Here is a 21,817-nt window from a genome sequence, read left to right as displayed (position 1 = left end):
CATATATAAAAAATTTAGTAATTAAAATAAAATAAAATTGATAGAATACAGAGAACAGTGGTTACCAGAGCCCAGGAAGGGCACAGGGGAGGGACCATGGCAAGAGGATGGTTAATAGGTATGGGGGGTGCCCTTGGATAAGAGAAATGACTTACTTTTAGTATTCCACAGCATGGTAGGATCACTCTGATTGACTACAATATGAAATATTTCAAAATACCTGATTGGGGGTGTATCTCAGTGGTAGAATAATTGCTGAGTATGTACAATGCCCTGGGTGCAATCCTCAGTACTGGAAGGGGGAAACCTGATAGGGTTTTGAACGTTCCCAAAACGAAGGAGTGATACATGTGTGAGTGACATATATGCCAATTACCCTGATCTGATCATTACGCTTGGAACACAAGGATTAAGGTGCCACAGTGAAAACAACCCAATAAGATCAATGAACCCATTCACACTACGGGGCATACGGCAAAGTACCCCTAAATGTGTTCTGATGAAAGAGAAAATAAACTAGACTTTGGGAGGAAAGACCTGGGTTCTTGTACAGTAATCCCTTTTTTCTGGTTTGTTTGGTTTTTTTTTTTTTTTTGGTACAGGGAATTGGACACAGGGGCACTCAACCACTAAGTCACATCCCCAGCCATTATTTTGTAATATATATATATATATATATATATATATATATATATATATATATATATTACTTTGAGAAAGGGTCTCACAGAGTTGCTTATGTCTCTCCAAGTTGCGGAGGCAGGCTTTGAACTCACAATCCTCCTGTCTCAGCCTCTAGAGCTGCTGGGCTGTTATCCTCTTTTTTATTTTAGTAGTCATTTTACCTACAGAGGCCTCAATCCCATATTAGCAAACTTAGGTTAATTTTATCTGCTTCCTGTATTTCACAGTAATGTTGGGGAACTCAAGATTGTAGGGGTAAAGAAACACTGAAGACCTTTAGTTATTTTGGCTTTTCAATTTTTTTTTTTTTTTTTTTTTTTACTTTTTCAACTCTTTGCTACATATACAGCACAATTCTGAGAAAAAACGAAACACAGGGCATGGTCCTGTCCCCTGGAACTTAACAAATCTGGGTAAAGAAACCATGAAACTACCGGAAGGTAATCCACAGTAAAGGTAAGTAAGGCAATATGCTGGAATAGAAAGGGAATATTTTATTGAAGTTGCAACAGGGGTTCACTGGATGCCTTGTCTACATCCCTAGTAGCTTTGAAATTTACATGTTTGTTTTTCTTTTCCCCAACGTTCTCCTCCCTGATCTTCTTTGCCCTAACCTTCTCCTCCTGATTTTCTTTCCCCTACCCTTCTCCTCCCTGATCTTCTGTTTTTCTTTTCCCTAAACTTCTCCTCCCTGTTCTTTTCCCCCTCCCTGGTCTCCTCCTCTGGGTTCTTCTTTTCCCTAATCTTTTCCTCCCTGATCTCTCCTCCCTGATCTCACTTTCTCTGAATCACCTCTATAAAAACCCCCTACTCCTTCTGATGTGAGAACCATCGTTTCTTCTTCGCTGGCCAAGCAATAAACCATCCTTTCTCCTTCTCAAGAAGGTTTTCTCTCTCGCTGGATTGGCATCAAGGCAAGGACAGCTTTCTACGCCAGGGACAGCTTTCTAGACCAAGGACAGTGTTCCTCAACAAGGAGGCAAATACAGGATCATGGAGCCAGAGAAGGAGAAGACGCAGAGGCTGAACAGCCAGAGGAGACGGGTCCCCGACTGGCTGATGGGGACGCCCGAGGCAAGGATACCCCGTTCGGATCTTGAAGACAGGCAGCCCGAGCCCAAGAGAGCCCGGTTTTCTGGCATCATAATGGCCAAAAACTGTGAAATAACCCACGAACAGCTATGTGAGCTGCTCAAGTATGCAGTTCTGGCTGCACCCGTTATTGAGAGACCCAGGTGGTGCCAGCTTCTGTACGGAAAGCAACTGAGCAGAACAGTGGTTGTCATCCTTCAAGGGATGAGTCAACTCCACTTCTACAGGTTCTATTTGGAGTTTGGATTTCTCCGAAAAGCCTTCAGACACAAATTCCGCTTGCCTCCTCCATCACCGACTTTTCTAGCTGATGTTATCGGGCTACCAAATCAAGCGGCTGGATATCTGCCTAAGACCACGGGAGGATCTGTACCGTCTGCCGGTACAAAACCCGACGTCGACCTGCAGAATGACCCGGTCATTCAAAAGTATGGCTCTCAGAAGGTGGGCTTGCTGCGATGCCTTCTGACAGAGGAGGAGATGAGGACATTTGACTTTCCCTTCCAAGGTTCTCCCGACTGTGAGAACTTTGTACCTACCAGATGTGATGGGTCTGTCACAGAGAACAGCCCTCTCTTTGGGCTGGACGGAGAAATGTGCATCACGTCCAAAGGGAGAGAACTAACCCGCATCTCCCTGGTTGCCGAAGGAGGCTCGTGTCTCCTGGATGAGTTGGTGAAGCCCGATGAGGAGATTGTAGACTACGCCACCTGCTATTCGGGGATCACGGAGGAGATGCTTAAGCCGGTGACGACGAAACTGAAAGACGTTCAGAGGCGGTTAAAAGCACTGCTTCCTCCTGATGCGGTGTTGGTAGGCCATTCCCTAGACGTGGATCTCCGGGCACTGCACATGATCCACCCGTATGTTATCGACACCTCGTTGCTTTATGCCAGAGAGCGGGGCAGAAGATTCAAGCTCAAGTTCTTGGCCAAAGCTGTACTGGGGAAGGACATTCAACGTTCGGAAAGGGACGGTCATGATCCCACAGAGGACGCTGCCGCGACCCTTGAATTGGCTCAACATTTCCTCAGGTATGGCCCAAGGAAGATTGCAGAACTCAATCTGGAGGCGCTGTGGAGAGCCCAAGACCCAAGAAATGCCAGAGGAAAGTTCCACTTCACCTACAGAGGTGCTTTAAGATCTTTCGACCCGGGGCATCACAAGCTCCTTTTTGTATCCCGAGAGACAGACGATGTTGAACTCCCGTCTCCTGAAGATTGTGAGACTGTTAAGTGCCTTTCCAACAGAGAGGTCTTTGAGCAGGCCAGAAGGCAAGTGCGCCTGTACCCCTTCAGCGTTATTCGGTTCTCTTTGGAGCCTTTTTCACCTCTCCTCACTGAGGAAGTGAACCAAAGGATGCGGATGAAGTGGACAGAGATGTCCACTGTCTATGCTGGGCCATTGAGCAAAGATTGGAACCTAAGTGCTCTGAAGAGGCTGTTTAGGAGCTTTGGCCCAGTTCGTACAATGACTGCCGTTCTGGAAACTCATCGGCCTCATCTCTCCATAGAGTATGAAGTCCTGGAAGCTGCCCAGCTGGCCATCGAGTGCTTGAATGGCGTTCCCATGGGAGGTGTATACATGAAGGTACAGAGACCTGTGACAGAACTCACTCTGGATTGTGACACACTGGTTAAGGAGCTGGAAGGAGATCCTGAGAACCGAGAAACCATTTATCTGTCTGGAGTAGGTAAAGATTTCTTAGGACATGTTCAGGAACTACCGAGCCTCTTTGGTGGCCTGGAAGCTGTGATCGTGCCTCCAGATGCTCAAGGCGGAAGACAGGAAAAATACTGTTTTCTGAGATTCAAAACTTTTGGCAATGCCCAGAGGGCCCTCCATGTCCTCACAGGCAAGGACTGGAAGCTGAAAGGCAGGCAGGCCCTGACCCCCAGGCACCTGCACGCGTGGCTTAGGAGCTCACCACCTGAATCAAGAAGGCCCGCAGGTCTGCGAGTGAGACCTCCTCCCTCGGAGCGGGAGACCTTGCAGAATTTAAATGCGGAAAAGGCAAAGAGTGCAGCCTGGCGCTGGAGCCGCAAGATTGGAAGGCTCTACCGAAGCCTGAGCCCGGGAACCCTTTGCGTCATCCTCCTGCCAGGAACCACTAGCCCTCATGGATCCCTCTCTGGCCTGGGACTCATGGGAATAAAAGATGAAGAAGAGGAAAGCACCGGCCCAAGCGTGGGTTTGTGAGTCGGGCTCGCCACTTGCCTTTTCTCATCCTTCCTGGGCGATGGTGGAGAAGACGGGTCAGGCTGCAGCTTCTCCAAAGACTGCTGGGCCGTGTTTGATATCTTCGGACGTTTAACGTGTGATGGGATCTGAGTGGAGCGAATGAGCCCAGTGGTTATGTGGTTGAGTCTCGGAAACTGGGAAGCCTTGCAGCGTGGCTGACCATCTAGCTGAAGGGCAGATTGCAGAATTCAAAGCAGCTTTCCCACTATTTGACAGGAACGGGAATGGAACTATAGTATACTAACAAAGGAATTGGGAAGTGTAATGACATGGTCTCTTGGGTGGAATCCCACAGAAGTCCGAGTTACAGGACAGGATGAAGGGAGTAGCTGCTGGTGGTAATGGCAAAATGGACTTCCCTGAATTTCTGACACTGATGGCAAGAAAAAGGAAACACAGACGATGTAGGGCACGATGTAACATGTGGGGCATGTTGCATCAGAAAGGAGGAAAAACCGAACTTGCTGCCTGCTTCTGGGTGGGTCCTGGGGCCACCTGTGGCTAAGAAAGCACCTGGGGATCATCCAGAAGGCGTTGCCTGGGCTGTGAGGAAAAAAACCAGATGACCTCTAGGATAGGCTCAGAACCCTTCCGCCCTCTGGACAGCTCGGGGTCTCCCATTATGGCCTGTGAGATGGGTGTACACGTGAACTCTCCCCACCCTGCTGACCTTTATCCTGATTGGCTCCTGTGCCTTGTATTAGCTCTGTGTGTTTTCTCAATAAACTGAGATCCTGCTTTGACTGGTCTCCCTGGCTTGTCTGATTGTCCTCCCGTGGGGGAGGGCTGGATGGGGGAGGGGGGGTCAGTCAGCCCTTCCTTTCTTGGTTCCTCATGGTCGGGGTGTGCTCTCCCAATCTCTCCCTCAGGTCAGGAGGGAAGCGTGTGGGGTGGGGTGGGGCTAAAATCCCTGACATCTGGCGCCCAACGTGGGGCATTAAGAAGTCTGTTCACCCAAAGTGAGCGTATTGCCAAGCCAAGCCAAGAGAGTTTCGAGGTAGGGGTCTCCCCGAAAAGATGGGGCAATCTCACACTAAGTATGAGACCAGTATTGGGAAGCCATTGGTGAGGAGCGACTTTGGTCACAACGAGTCAGTCCTCTCACTGCCCAGGAGGAGAAAGGCTTAAAGCCTCACGCTGACAATGGCCTCCTAGACCCTTTTGAGGCCTGGCCTGGTGCTCTGGGTCCCGCACCAAGTGCTCCTGTCCTGGAACACTCGGTAGACAAGTCGGGAAGGGGAGAGGCCTATGCCATATTGTCACCGCTCCCCCCAAGGAAATTCTCCACCCTCTTGTGAGAACCTGGAAAAGCTGGTTCAGCTGCCTTCTTGCAACACCAGTGATGACTCACCCCCATTGTGTATGGCCCTGTCTTGTTAAGACCAGCAATGAGATGACTTATCCCCATTGTGTATAGATTTCTTGGTAAATGCTAACTCTGGGGGCAATAGACTGGCCTTAGGGTATTCCTGGGAGGCCCAAGATTTGAAAGAATGCAAAAAGGCCATTTCCAAGGATGGACCTAATTTGGCCTAGGCCGAAACCATCCTCTGGGGTCTCACCCACCAACAGTGTCCCACTCAAGACTGGAAAAAGCTAACCAAGACTGTCCTATTTGGTCCCTTGTACCTAAAATCGTGTGCCTTTTTTAATGAGGAGTGCCACACTCAGGCTTAGAAGAATCAGGCTTTTAATCCCCTGGTTCCTATAATTTATGGGATGCTGTTGGTGTTCAGTGATCAATTTTCCACAGGCTTTATGCAGGCTGCTATCCCTGCCTTCTACCTGGAGCAGGTAATGGCTTTGGGGCTGGCAGCATGGAAGAAGTTTGATGAAGGCCCCTCAGAGTCCCTGGTAGCAGGAATTAGTCAGAGGGCTACTGAGGATCTTGCCATCTTCATGGAGAGGGTGGAAAAGTGCCTCCAAAGATTGGATGTCCCACAGGGACATCCCTCAGGCCAGACTAAAGGTCAAACTCCACCTGAGATTCCTTGTGGGTTGAACAATGGCGGCTTCCCCAATAGGCCTTCCCTGAGCCCTTGGAATAGTCCTATATTTGTCATACAAAAAGCCACTGGGAAAAGGAGAATGTTACTGGACCTAAGTAAGATTAATGAGCAGATGATACCCTCCATCCCTTGGGATTTGACTCTCATTGTGATTGATATCAAATGATTGCTTCTTTTCTATTCCTCTTGATCCCCAGGACTGCAAGTTTGCCTTCTCTGTTCTCTGGGTTAACTTCCAGGGGCCAGACCAAAGATATGAGTGTGAGGTGTTTTTTGTCTTAGGCCTTCCTGGCCGTCTGGGGAATCTTTCCTGCCCCCACCCTGTTCTTCCCAGCGGCCCCTCCACTGGTCCATCCTCTCGCCTTGCCCCATCGCTGTCTCCACTCCCTGGAGTTGAGTTTTTTGCATAGTGAGATATAGGGGCTTAATTTCATTTTGTTGCATAGGGGTTTCCAGGTTTGTCAGCATCAATTTTTAAGGAGGCTTTCTTTTCTTCAATATATGTTTTGGCACCTAGGTCTAATATAAAATAACTGAAGTTACGTGGGGTTTTCTCTGTATTAAAATGTATCATAATTTAACCAGTGTACTACTAACAATTTGATTAGTGCAATCTTTTTTGCTACTAAAGTGATGCTAAAATACATTTTAGCTCTAATCAGAGATGATTTTACAATAAAGCTAATGAATCTCAAACATAAGAGTCCCTCACTTGCACTGAATTTGAAAATCAAGTCTGTAATCCAGGTTAATGGAAACCCTAGCTCCTTAGAATTTCATGGCCTTTAATTGATACTCCTGGCAGAATACATATCTTTCTGTTTTTAATATTAGTTATTCAGGTGCCTGTCCTGCCTTCCTCCCAGAGTTATAAACACCTTGAAAACAGCATGTGAGGCTTCTGTTCCATATTCTATCCAGTGCCCAGCAAAGCGGCTTTCATATAGCAGACATTCAAATATTTGTTGAATTTATTTTTGATATGATGAATATATAATCAAAATCAGTTATTGCATATATAAATAAACCACTTCTATATCCCCTTAAGTACAATTTAAATTTGGATTCTACCCATAAGATACCATCACTGACAACTTTGCAGGTTTAATGATTGTTCATTAAATCCTGTAAAAATAGTACACTATCTAGCCTAAGTAATAGTATACTATAATAGTAATAGTAAACTAGCCTAAGGTCAAAGTCCTACAAATTTTACCTCTTTACTCTCTTCCCATCTTCACCAGTTAATATTAAGCCACTGATATTACAATATATATATAACCTTGCAAAGAAACTGAATTCACAAATATTAAACATTTTATTGAAGCCTAAATACATGCTGGCTATGGCTTTCTCATTATCTTTAATAAGAGATCTATTACTCTGTCAAATTTCACTTATCAGACATAGTTGGATCCTTCCAAAAGCAGTATGAGGTACTAGAAAAATCTTCAACTTGTGTGCAGTGTTTGCCAGTTAATTCAGAAGAACTCAGGTTAAGGTGGCCAGAATGCATAGGTGTTAAATTAAATGATACATAATTTTTCATTTAAACAATACAAAGTTTAGCAGTGTTGTCATAAGTAATAAATTAGGCATCATTTTTCCTTGAGGTAAATAAAATCCTGTTAAGAGCTTATGTAGGTGATCCCAGAACTCCTAATAAGTACTCTGAAATGCATCACCTGGTACATCTGTTAAAAATAGTTCCCAAGTCCCATTCTTACAGTGATTTCTCCAGATCGTGCAACTAAAAAGTGATTCCTGTAACATAGCTTTGGAATCACCTGGGAAAATGTCAAACTCAGTTTCTCCTCAGCCCTACTGAATTAGAATATGCATATTGAACAACATCCCTAAGAGAATCATATGCACAATCAAGTTGGAGACTGCACTAAACTACGTCCTTTTTCCTTCCATCTCCTTTCAGTTTGTGTCCTTGATTCTGTGCCTTTGTGTGTACTTTGTCAAATTTCACTTATCAGATTAATTCAATCAATTTTCCTCTAATTACCTCCTTTTGGCTTATATTTTTGCTGTGCACTGTACTTGAAATATACAAAGGCCTGAGTCAAACAAAGTTGCTACTGCCATGGAGTTTATGTTGTCTTCCGAAAAACAAGACAACTAGAAAAATCAACCGATGAAATGAAATAGGTAATGACTGGAATAAGTTAAAAAAGAAAGAAAATAAGAATGAGGCAGATATTATTAGTATCCTTATTTCTAAACATTTCCAGGGAGGGAATCTTGCTGTGTACTAGAGGTACAGAGGTTGAAGTAGACTGGCCAAGGGCCATTGCTTGGAAGCAGGAAAAGATCCCTAATTGTGAGTTTGTTTCTAGATACCACTCTTACCCTATGAAGGAAAAACCACATGTAGGAGATACTGTGGTCCTCAGTGGTGCAGCAGGCCTTTATAGGAAATATCCATCTCGTAGCACTCCTGAAGACAAGCATGAAAATTCCCCATTTACAGATGAGAAAACCAAGGTTCAGAAATTATATGCCCAGATCTGCCAGAGGTGAGACTTGAGCTGAAATCTTTCTGACTCTCTGCTTTTTCTCTACAACCTAGAATAACTACTGACTTTGTCTGATACAGAGAGCACACCCTAATATGATAAAATTATTTTTAAAGTTTCATCCTGGCCACAGTTACACAGGAATGTAGAAAGTTCACACAACCGTGAGAATGTCAATTTATTTCCTTGCTAAAATTTTTTAAAGAAGTAAAATAAAAAACAACTAATCCAACACAAAGTCAGCAGTCAGATGTACAGACTCAGAGGAGCTCAGCAAAGTAGGCCTTGCTGAATTAAGTGTACCTTTAATGGGTGTTTGGGTTGAATGTCCTTTTGCAACAAACCGATCCACAATTGCTGCCATTAACACGGAGTTCATTTTCCAACGGAGTGGACAGAATTGGGTGAGGTTGTAAAGTTTGGTTATTCCATTTTCCATGTTGCTTGCATTGTGTGAAGTTAAGGGGTCAGAAGTAATCTATGTGGACAGGCCAAAATATTTCCAGCAACAAAGTCCAGAAATATTTTGGATGGCCAAAGCAAACACAACCTGGGATGAGTTTAAATCATGAGCTGCCTTTCTCTCCAATTTTCTCACCCCAGTATTCAGGCATAAAAGTGCTACCCTTAGCACCAATCACGTTTTAATTGTGTTTTGACACACACTGAGTGGATTGTGAGCCCATGCAAAATAATAATTTAATGATATACAACAACTCTTCCCTTTGCCCCACATTTCTCAATTTTTTTCTGGATAATGAACTAATAATATTGAAAGTCATGTTTTACTTCAATAATCTATAGCTAAGATCTATTGAATATTTATTTTATTGGGCTGGTCACTTCATATAATTATACTAATTAATTCTCAAGTACTCCATTTTAGAAAGAAAGAATGAAGCATCAAAAAATTGAGTTATTTCATCAAGATTTCATCAGTAAGTAGGAGAGTTAAATTTTTTTTTACATCTTTCTTTTTTTTATTGGTTATTCAAAACATTACAAAGATTGCAGAATCACATCGGTTACACATCCACATTTTTACATAATGCCATAATAGTAACTGTTGTATTCTGCTACCTTTCCTATCCTCTACTATCCCCCCTCCCCTCCCCTCCCATCTTCTCTCTCTACCCCATCTACTGTAATTCATTTCTCTCCTTATTTTTTTCCCATTCCCCTCACAACCTCTTATATGTAATTTTGTATAACAATGAGAGTCTCCTTCCATTTCCATTCAATTTCCCTTTTCTCTCCCTTTCCCTCCTACCTCATGACTCTATTTAATGTTAATCTTTTCCTCCTGCTCTTCCTCCCTGCTCTGTTCTTGGTTGCTCTCATTATATCAAAGAAGAAATTTGGCATTTGTTTTTTAGGGATTGGCTAGCTTCACTTAGCATAATCTGCTCTAATGCCATCCATTTCCCTGCAAATTCCATGTTTTTGTCTTTTTTAGTGCTGCGTAGTACTCCATTGTGTATAAATGCCACATTTTTTTATCCATTCATCTATTGAGGGGCATCGGGGTTGGTTCCACAGTCTAGCTATTGTGAATTGTGCTGCTATGAACATCGATGTGGCAGTATCCCTGTAGTACGCTCTTTTAAGGTCTTCAGGGAATAGTCCGAGAAGGGCAATAGCTGGGTCAAATGGTGGTTCCATTCCCAGCTTTCCCAGAAATCTCCAAACTGCTTTCCATATTGGCCGCACCAATTGGCAGTCCCACCAGCAATGTACAAGAGTACCCTTTTCCCCACATCCTCTCCAGCATTTGTTGTTGTTTGACTTCATAATGGCTGCCAATCTTACTGGAGTGAGATGGTATCTTAGGGTGGTTTTGATTTGCATTTCTCTGACTGCTAGAGATGGTGAGCATTTTTTCATGTACTTGTTGATTGATTGTATGTCCTCCTCTGAGAAGTGTCTGTTCAGGTCTTTGGCCCATTTGTTGATTGGGTTGTTTGTTTTCTTATTGTTTAATTTTTTGAGTTCTTTGTATACTCTGGATATTAGGGCTCTGTCTGAAGTGTGAGGAGTAAAGATTTGTTCCCAGGATGTAGGCTCCCTATTTACCTCTCTTATTGTTTCTCTTGCTGAGAAAAAACTTTTTAGTTTAAGTAAGTCCCATTTGTTGATTCTTGTTGTTAACTATTGTGCTATGGGTGTCCTGTTAAGGAATTTGGAGCCCGCCCCCACAATATGTAGATCGGAGCCAACTTTTTCTTCTATCAGATGCAGAGTCTCTGATTTAATATCAAGCTCCTTTATCCATTTTGAGTTAACTTTTGTGCATGGTGAGAGAAGGAGATTCAGTTTCATTTTGTTGCATATGGATTTCCAGTTTTCCCAGCACCATTTGTTGAAGATGCTATCCTTCCTCCATTGCATGCTTTTGGCCCCTTTATCGAATATAAGATAGTTGTAATTTTTGTGGATTGGTCTCTGTGTCCTCTATTCTATACCATTGGTTCACCCGCTTGTTTTGGTACCAGTACCATGTTGTTTTTGTTACTATTGCTCTGTAGTACAGTTTGAAATCTGGTATCATTATACCTCCAGATTCACACTTCCTGCTTAGAGTTGCTTTTGCTATTCTGGGTCTTTTATTTTTCCATATGAATTTCATGATTGCTTTCTCTATTTCTACAAGAAATGCCGTTGGGATTTTGATTGGCATTGCATTAAACCTATAGAGAACTTTTGGTAATATCGCCATTTTGATGATGTTAGTTCTGCCTATCCATGAACAGGGTATATTTTTCCATCTTCTAAGATCTTCTTCTATTTCTCTCTTTAGGGTTCTGTAGTTTTCATTGTATAAATCTTTCACCTCTTTTGTTAGGTTGATTCCCAAGTATTTTATTTTTTTTGAGGATATTGTGAATGGGGTGGTTTTCCTCATTTCCAGTTCAGAAGATTTGTCGCTGATATACAGAAATGCCTTTGATTTATGCATGTTGATTTTATATCCTGCCACTTTGCTGAATTCATTTATTAGTTCTACTAGCTTCTTTGTAGACCCTTTTGAGTCTTCTAGGTATAAAATCATATCATCCACAAATAGTGATAATTTAAGTTCTTCTTTTTCTATCTTAATGCCTTTAATTTCTTTTGTCTGTCTAATTGCTCTGGCCAGTATTTCGAGAACTATATTGAATAGAAGTGGTGAGAGAGGGCATCCCTGTCTTGTTCCAGATTTTAGAGGGAATGCCTTCAGTTTTTTTTCCATTCAGAATGATGCTAGCCTGAGGCTTAGCATATATAGCTTTTACAATGTTGAGGTAAGTTCCTGTTATCCCTAGTTTTTCTAATGTTTTCAACATAAAGGGATGCTGTACTTTGTCGAATGCTTTTTCTCATCTATCAAGATGATCATATGGTTCTTATCTTTAAGTATACTGATGTGGTGAATAACGTTTATTGATTTCCGTATATTGAACCAGCCTTGCATCCCAGGGATGAATCCTACTTGATCATGGTGCATGATCTTTTTGATATGTTTTTGTATACGATTTGCCAGAATTTTATTGAGGATTTTTGCATCTAAATTCATTAGGGATATTGGTCTGTAGTTTTCTTTCTTTGAGGTGTCTTTATCTGGTTTGGGAATCAGGGTGATATTGGCCTCATAGAATGAATTTGGATGGAAGTTCTCCCTCTTTTTCTATCTCCCTCTTTTTTTATCTCCTGAAATAGATTGTGGAGTATTGGTATTAGTTCTTCTTTAAAGTTCTTGTAAAACTCTGCTGTATATCCATCCGGTCCTGGGCTTTTCTTGGTTGGTAGTCTTTTGATGGCTTCTTCTATTTCCTCACTTGATATTGGTCTGTTTAGGTTGTTTATATCTTCTTGACTCAATCTGGGTAGTTCATATGTCTTAAGGAATTTATCGATGACTTCACTATCTTCTATTTTATTAGAGTATAGAGTTTCAAAATAATTTCTAATTATCTTCTGTATTTCTGAATTGTCTGTTGTGATGTTGCCTTTTTCATCCCATAAGCTAGTAATTTGGGTTCTCTCTCTTCTTCTCTTTGTTAGCATGGCTAGGGGTCTATCAATCTTATTTATTTTTTCAAGGAACCAACTTTTAGTTTTGTCAATTTTTTTGATTGTTTCTTTTATTTCGATTTCATTGATTTCAGGTCTAATTTTAATTATTTCTTGCCTTCTACTATATTTGCTGCTGATTTGTTCTTCTTTTTCTAAGGCTTCGAAGTGTAGTGTGAGGTCATTTATTTGTTGGCTTTTCTTTCTTTTAAGGAATGAACTCCATGAAATGAATTTTCCTCTTAGTACTGCTTTCATAGTGTCTCAGAGATTTCAATATGTTGTGTCTGAGTTTTCGTTTACCTCTAAGAATTTTTTAATTTCCTCTTTGATGTCTTCTGTAACCCTTTGTTCATTCAAAGTAGCATATTGTTTAATCTCCATGTGATGTAGGATTTTTCCTTTCTCATTTTATTATTGATTTCCAATTTCATTCCATTATGATCAGATAAAATGCATGGTAGTATCTCATCTCCTTTGTAATTGCTAAGATTTGCCCTGTGACATAATATATGGTCTATTTTGATCCATGTGCTGCTGAGAAGAAAGTGTATCCGCTTGATGTTGGGTGGTATATTCTGTATATAACAATTAAGTTTAAATTATTAATTGTATTATTGAGCTCTATGGTTTCTTTATTCAACTTTTTTTTGTTGTTTGTTTGGAAGATCTGTCCATTGGTGAGAGAGGTGTGTTAAAATCTCCCATGATTATTGTGTTGTGGTCTATTAGACTCTTGAACTTGAGAAGAGTTTGTTTGATGAACGTAGCTGCACCATTGTTTGGGGCACATATATTAATGATCATCAAGTCTTTTTGGTGTATGGTTCCCTTGAGCAGTATGTAGTGTCCTTGTTTATCCCTTTTGATTAACTTTGGCTTGAAGTCTATTTTATTTGATACAAGTATGGACACCCCTGCTTGATTCCGGGGTCCGTATAAGTGATATGATTTTTCCCAACCTTTCACCTTCAGTCTGTGTATGTCTTTTCCTATCAGATGAGTCTCCTGTAGAGAGCATATTGTTGGATCTTTTTTTTAAATCCATTCTACTAGCCTATGTCTTTTGATTGGTGCATTTAAGCCATTAACATTTAGGGTTACTATTGAGATATTTTTTTTATTTCCAGCCATATTTGGTTATGTATGATACTTAACATGATTTGTTTTTCCTCTATGCTTAGTTTTTCCTTTACTATATTACCTCCCGCTGTTGGTTTTCATTGTTATTTTTCATTTCCTCTTCCTGTAATGTTTTGCCAAGGATGTTTTGAAGAGCTGGTTTTCTAGCTGCAAATTTTTTAACTTTTGTTTATCGTGGAACATTTTTATTTCATCTTCAATCCTGAAGCTTAATTTCGCTGGATACATGATTCTTGGTTGGAACCCTTTTTCTTTCAGTGTTTGAAATATGTTGTTCCAGGATCTTCTAGCTTTCAGAGTCTGTGTTGAAAGATCAGCAGTTATCCTGATTGGTTTACCCCTAAATGTAATCTGCTTCCTCTCTCTTGTGGCTTTTAAGATTCTCTCCTTATTCTGTATGTTGGGCATCTTCATTATTATGTGTCTTGGTGTGGATCTCTTATGATTTTGTACATTCGGTGTCCTGTAGGCTTATAGTATTTGGATTTCTTTTTCATTCTTTAAGTCTGGGAAGTTTTCTAGTATTATTTCATTGAATAGATTGCTCATTCCCTTGGTTTGGACCTCTGTACCCTCTTGTATCCCAATAACTCTTAGGTTTGGTTTCTTGATGTTATCCCATAATTCTTGTATGTTCTGCTCATGATTTCTTAACATTCTCACTGAGCTGTCTATGTTCTTTTCAAGTTGAAAAACTTTGTCTTTATTGTCTGAAGTTCTATCTTCTAAGTGTTCCACTCTGCTGGTAATACTTTCATTTGAGTTTTTAATTTGGTTTATTGTTTCCTGCATTTCCAGGATTTCTGTTTGTTTGTTTTTTATATCCTCTATCTCCCTACAGAGTTGATCTTTTGCTTCTTGGATTTGAATATGTAATTCACTGTCAAAGTGATTTTTCATAGTCTGAATTTGATGTATAATGTCTTCCTTGAGACTCCAGATCATCTGAAGCATGTATATCCTGAACTCTTTGTCTAACATTCCATCAGCTGCAGATATTATCTCATCTAATGTTGAATTGACCTGTATTGTTTGTGGTCCTTTCTTTCCTTGTCTTTTCATACTGCTCATGATTCTTTCTAGCTTTGTGAAACTGTTGTGCTAATGTTTTTCCCCTTATATATTTGTATTGTTCTTGTATAGCTCCAAAATCCCTCTTTTTCGGAGAAAGACAATGTTAACAGATCCCAATATCAACAGTACATCATCTAAGCACAAGTTTTCATTATTAATACATTTATAGTTAGATTCTAAGACTATAGATATTGGTTTTAATTATTACTTAAGAATATATTCATTAGTTTCATAAAAGGCATACCATATCTGGTGGCATATAGAAAACTTAATTTCAGACGAAGGATGTTATACTTAGAGGGAAAGGAGTGAGGGTATGAGGTTAAACTAACTTAGCACCTTTGGAGAACTCTAACCACTAGACTGGTAATTTATGGAAGAATGTATAGACTCAACCTCCTATCTGTATTTAGATAGTTACCCTATGTATAGATAGCAAAAGTTAGGAGGTTGAAAGTGGGATAGAGAGAATACGAATTAAAAAAAAGAAAAAAATAACAAGGAAGAAAAGAGAAATAAGAGAAGGAAAAGGGAAGTAAGATAGAAATAAAGAAAAAAATGGGGGGAAGGTGGGGTATATGCAATTCCTGTATATTATATTACTTTGGTAATTTGGTTGTTCATGCACAGTTCTTGGTTTCACATATGCTGAAGTTGTGGAAGAGAGAGAAGAAAAGAGAAAGAAAGAGAAAAAAAGTCTCTCAGAACACTGTTTTCTTTGCTTCCAGTAGGTGGTGTTGTCTATTCCTAGCTTGAGCCTCTGTATTCAGGGTGGTGGGTATAGCCAGTGTGAAAGGAAATGAGCTTCCACCTGTATCTTCCCTACTCTAGTCTCTGAGGTAGAAACCAGGTGCCTGTACAGTTGTTGTTTTGCATTGATAGCTACAACCCCCAAAAGCTTGTGGGCAATATTTTGAGTTATCGCACCTAAGGGTGGGGGAGTTGGAAACCGGGTACCTGGATCAGCCGCAGAACCGTGCTGGTAGCCTCACCCCCTTTGATGGGTTTTAAGGGTTGATGGCCTTCCTCCGGACTAGCACTCGGGCGAGGGGCCGGACTTCCTCCTCCGGTCTGGCTGGGCGCCTGGCATCTTCCTCCTCCAGTCTGGCTGGGCGCCTGGCGCGTCTTCCTCCTCCCAAGAGTTAAAATTTAAATGAGCAACCTACAAAGAGTGTCTTTTCCACTCACATTAATGAAGATTTTCATACTGAACACTTTGAGCGTCTACTTCAGCACCATCTTTGTTTCCTCTATAAAACTTTATCACACTTATATTGGTGATTTTCTTTTATTTTTTGTCAGTTTTGTTTATTGGAATGGAAGTTTCCAAAGAGCAGGTTTTATGACTTATGTTTATAATTGCATTCTCAGCAAATATCATACCAATCAGTGTTTCCAGTATGAAAAAAAAAAGAATTTAAATGAGTAAGAAGTCAAGCTTGAGAATCCAAGTCTAAGAGTCATTGCAACTTCCTACCAAGTACTGGACATAAGTACCAGCTACATCATCCCAGTGTGATCCAGTGCCAACCACCCATTTGAAACCTAGAACCCAGCCAGTTCTAAGTTTGGAATCCAAGTTTTAGGGTTGCTTACCCCATTCTTCCAAACTGAATCTCTGCCAGCTCTGCTCAGGTCACTTCTTATGAAAGGGTCAGGCTAAAGACTTTCACAAGTCTCATATTCATCCATTCATAGACTTCTATCCCATACCTCACAATTATGTAGATAAGCGCTTTTAATTCTCTGGTGATCCACAGGAAACTTGCTCTGAGCTTCCTGCTCACAGAGAATTTTAAGCCTACCAAATACACTAGCTCTCTAGAAGCTCATATATCACAAAGAACTGGTAGTGCCACCATCCTGGAATGAAAGAACCAAAGTGTTTTTCTTTTTGTTTCTTTTTTTTTTTTTTTTTTTTTTTTTTTTTTACCATTGGAAGGAAGTTAATGGTGAAAGGATACCTATGATCACCCAGGTGGTGATGAGCAACAAGGAAACAGAGGCCAACAACTCCTGACACCGGTTTTTTTTTTTTGTTGTTGTTTGTTTGTTTGTTTGTTTTTACTAAAGCCAGAATGAACTTGGCTGTACATCAAGACATTGTCCCAAGCTGTGTTTCTTTCTGTGCTTATTTTAGTGGAACAAAATATAAGGAAGAGATTGATGAACACTATGTAAAGATCAGAAAACTATGGAAAAAGAAGAAAAAGGGAGAGACCAGCACAACCACCACCTCTCCATTGGTAGGAAATGGGGAAGTAAAACATCTTTGTCTACTCCTGGAAACCAGCTTTCCACACTGTAAAAAAAATTTTCCTCATGCAGCCACTTTTATCCTGTAACTGCTATATACCTAGCCCAGGAATAAATCATGCACAGTGAGCCCTCCCACCCAGCCTTCTCTTTGCTAGGCCCAACTCTGTTCCAGCTCATCAAATTGAGTTTTATTAAGCAGCTCTTTACCAACAAATTTATTTAGTAATCTCATTATCCGTATTAGTATTATAGATTTGTTCTGGAATGATTGATATTCCAAGTCATAATTGTTCAAATTCAAATAATATTGAAGTGAATATTTTTAGTTGCCCAAGATATCTTTTTTTTAATAGTAACCTGGTTTATTGTTTTGTTTTGTTTCACTTTGTTTGTGAATGTTGGTTCCTATAACATATGTCTGGGGATAATAATTCTTGGCAAGTTTACCTTTATAATTTGTGGCTTCTGATTTGTCTTTGCTCAAATGTTATTGATCTTAATTATCTATTCACCTCATAAAGCCTCATCTCTTTTTGGTTTCAGGCAAGTTTCTAATGTGAGTTATATGGCAGCCTGCCTCAGGGCAGGGAGGGAGGCAGGGATGGGGTATGAAGAGAAGATGTCTGAGTACCAGTGGAGCTGGGTTCTCTGGATGCTGGGGTTCCTCACTCTCTGTCATTGCCTACCCAGGCCAAGTCCCCACTTTTCTAGTGCCATATTCCTCTCGGTGAGGCTTTAGAGAGCAGTTGCACAGCTTTGTCACTTAAAATTAATTTCCCACATCCATAAATCAATACCAATGATTTCTAGACCTCCTTTCAGTTTGAATATTCTTTGATTAAAACAACTAAGTTACTCAGGGTTCTCCAGAGAAACATAACCAACAGAGGATGTGTTTATATTTACACATGTATATGTAGTGTGTATGAATGTTGTGTGTGTGTGTGTCTGTGTGTGTAGCAGCTCATTGTAATCCTAAAAAAATGTTGTCACAGTGTTTATCAATGTCACTTTAAAAATGAGAGAACTGATGCCCCAAGACATCTGTTTAACAGAAATCTTGCAAGGGTTCTCAGTGAGGAAACAGCAAAAGTCTGCACTCTTTGCCCCAACCTTTTCCTAGTGCAAGATTACTTTGTACAAAATATTCAACCTCATTATCTCATCTTCCTCTTCTTTAAAACAGAGGAAATTGCAACTTAACAAGTCCCTAAGTAACTTGGTGAGACCCTGTCTCAAAATAAAATAAAATTGGGCTAGGGGTATGGCTTAGTGGTTAAGCACTCCTGGGTTCAATCCCTGGTAGGAGAGGAAGGAAGGAAGGGAGGGAGGGAGAGAGGGAGGGAGGGAGAAAGGAAGGAAGGAAGGGAGGGAGGGAGGGAAGGAGGGAGGAAGGGAGGGAGGGAAAGAAATTGTTCTTCCCTAATTGCTTCCTGGAATTTCTTTCTTGATTTCCACAATTCCTGTGATCCTCACAGCACATTCACCTGGTTTGCCCCACAGGGGCACCGTTCACCACACCATGCAGGTGAGCTTAGACCTTGTGATAGGAAACGCTCCAGTTTTCAGAGAAGTGTGTCTTGAGATCACACAGGATTACGGTTTTCATTACTGTTTGCTGGGAAAATGGAAGAAATTCAAGACTCTTTTAAAAACTGGTTAATATAAAATTAACATGGGTAAATGTTTACCACAAATCTGGCATTGGGCTAAGCTCTTCCCATGCCTTCTCTCCTGGAAGTCTCAGATACTTAAAATATAGGTGTCACCAAGAGAGGGGTCAAGGTAGGATTTCAGTCCAAGCCACTGGAATGAAAACCTGTGCTTTCCAATATTATCCTTTACCAACTCTAGGACTGATATGGTTGTTAGGACCTGATGAAGTTATTATGGAACTTCAAGGCACATATGAAAGGTAGAACTCCATTTTATATAAACCATAATGAACATAAATTAAGAATTAGGTTCCTCAAGTGGTAGCTTTAGTTTTGTTCAAAAGGTTAATAATATTGTCTTCACAAAAGTCTTGCCATTAATTTTAGCTTTCATTTTTTTTCACTTAAAATGTATAAGTGCATTTAATTAACATTTTGTTATTCTACCTTTGATATTCCTAAACAGCAAGCTATTCTAGTATTTATTAAGAAAATCAGAAAAAAATACCCTTTTATTTCATTGACAAATGTTTTTTTACTTGGATATAGAAAGTCTGGATTTAATAAATTATTCTTGGTTTGAATTCAGGCAGTGATGAAGGCCAGATGTAGTTTTCATTGGAAAAAAATGAAAGATGCTGCCTAACTTGCCATATCTAACTTCCCAGAATATTTGTTATCCTGAAGAATTCAAACATCAGATGGAAAAGTGTTGCATTTGTGTGAGGGAGGAGAAAAAGATATTTATTTGACAATCTTGTATAATGTTTTATATCATATTTTTACTGTCCTTTGTGTATTTAGATAGGTTTAGATATGTGAGGATTTCCCAGAAATGCATGTGTACATGGTCATGCATCAATTTACAATAGGGATACATTCTGAGAAATGCTTCATTAGGTGATTTCGGTATTTTGCAAATATCTTGACCCAAGCCTCCAAGGTAGAGCCTTCTGCACCCTGGGGCTACATGGCAGGGCCTATCGCCCTAGGCAACAAACCCACCGTGCTGCTATACTAAATTGCAACACAATGGTAAGTATTCTGTATCTAATCATAGAAAAGACACAGTAAAAAATGGTGCACCTGTGGAGATCACTGACCATGAGTGGAGCTTGCAGAACTGGAAGTTTCCCTAGGAGAGCCGTGAAGGCCTGGGACATTACTATGCCACTCCTGCAGACTTTATAAACATGGTCTACACTAAATTTATTTTTTAAATATTTTTCAATATAGGTCTACCTTAACCTACCATAACTTTCTTACTTGATGAACTTTTTAAAACTTTATGACTCTTTGATAACATTGATCTTAAAACACAAACACACTCTATGGCAATGTTGTCTTTCTTTAGATCCTTATTTTATAAGCTTTTTTTTTTATTTAAAAAAAAAGGGTTTTTGCTTTTTTTTTTCATTTTAAACATTTTTCTTAAAAACTAAGACAAATATATACACATCACCCTCGACCTATTCAGGGTCAGGATCATCAGTACCTTCTACCTGCTCATCTTGTCCCTCTAGAAGGTCTTCAGGATGCTAGAGTTTGTAGCTGGAATGTTCCTCAAATGTCCCCCAAAGGTGTTGAAGGCTTGGCCCCCAGCCTATGGTGGCATTAGGAGATGGTAGAACCCATAGAAGGTGGGGCCTAAAGGGAAGTAATTAGGTCATGGTGGGGGGGGGCGTGACTTCCAAGGAGGTATTGGAACCGTGACCCCTCTCTCACTCTTTGCTTCCCAGCCACCGTAAGTGAACAGGCCTTCTCTGCCACCCACTCCCACTGTGATGTACTATTCTACCTCAGGCCCAAATGACCATGGACTAAAATCACTGAAAGTTGGGGTCCAAATGAACCTGTTTCTTTAGTAAGATGATTATCTCAAGATTTTTGTCATGGAGATGGAAAGCTGATTAACATGAGGGGCGATCAGGTGTATGGGGCTGTCAACTCCGATGATAATGATGCTTTCCTCTGTACTACCTCCTGGAGGACCCATCTGAGACTGTTTTACACTTAACTTTTCTCAATAAGTAGAAGGAGTACACTCTGAAATAATAATAAAATATAGAGTACAGTAAATACATAAGCAAATTACATAGTCATGTATTAGCATCATCAAGAATCATGTGCTGTGCATGATTGTATGTGCTGTGTTTTTTTATGGCTGGCAGTGAAGTTTATTCACATCGGCATCACCTCAAGCATTTAATACATCACACTACAATGTGACAACAGCTATGAATTCACTAGGCGGCAGGAATTTTTCAGCTCCCTTATGATTTCACAGGACCACTGTCATGCATGCAGTTTGTTTTTCACTGACCAAAACATGGCTCCATGCTGCATGACTATGTATTTCAGCTGTCTTTTATCTGGAGTGTCTTGAAAAAAACATACTTTTTTCTTCAAAATTTTATAAAACTAATACAAATAAATAGGTGATAACATGATTATTAAAAGGAAGAATATGCGATAACTCCTTCTCAATAAATTCTCTAAAAGCTAGTGGAGATTTTTCCTGTGGGAATAATTTTCTCTACAAGAAACAGAATAGAGCACAGCACAGTTTAAAGTCTCAACAATCTACCTTTTCTACTATTACTAGAGGAAAACACCAAATTTTTGGTAACTATATTTTCTAAAATTGCTTTTACAAAAATCAGTGTTTGCTTTGGGTTTGTTGAGCTAAATAGTATTGTTTAAAAAAACAAAAAAAAAACAGGACAAGCAGGGTGTGGGGGTGCACGCCTGTAATCCCAGCAGCTCAGGAGGCTGAGACAAGAGGATCAACAGTTCAAAGCCAGCCTCAGCAATAGGGAGGTGCTAAGCAACTCAGTGAGACCCTGTCTGTAAATAAAATGCAAAATAGGGCTGGAGATGTGGCTCAGTGGTTGAATAACCCTCAGTTCAATCCTGGTACCCCCACCCCCCTCCCCCACAAAAACGGAAAAAAAAACAGGACAATCTTTAAAATTCAAAATTTGAACATATTCATTAAATATAGGAGTGAGTATGAAAAGGAATAAGGATTCAGAGGTGAGAGATTTATAATTCAGATTTAAAGGACAGGGCCAGTGTAATATCT

The 21,817-nt window shown here is 40.4% G+C and overlaps 1 pseudogene; it reads left to right on the top strand.

The window, feature by feature from the left end:
• The first annotated feature begins 1,677 nt into the window (after positions 1 to 1,677).
• On the top strand, positions 1,678 to 3,975 carry LOC144255065 (RNA exonuclease 5 pseudogene; annotated as a pseudogene).
• The last annotated feature ends 17,842 nt before the right edge of the window (positions 3,976 to 21,817 follow it).

This window comes from Urocitellus parryii, chromosome 5, assembly GCF_045843805.1.
Source record: "Urocitellus parryii isolate mUroPar1 chromosome 5, mUroPar1.hap1, whole genome shotgun sequence".
Lineage (NCBI taxonomy): Eukaryota > Metazoa > Chordata > Mammalia > Rodentia > Sciuridae > Urocitellus > Urocitellus parryii.
The sequence above is the reverse complement of the archived record's forward strand: the minus strand, read 5'-3'. Positions and strand labels throughout refer to the sequence as shown.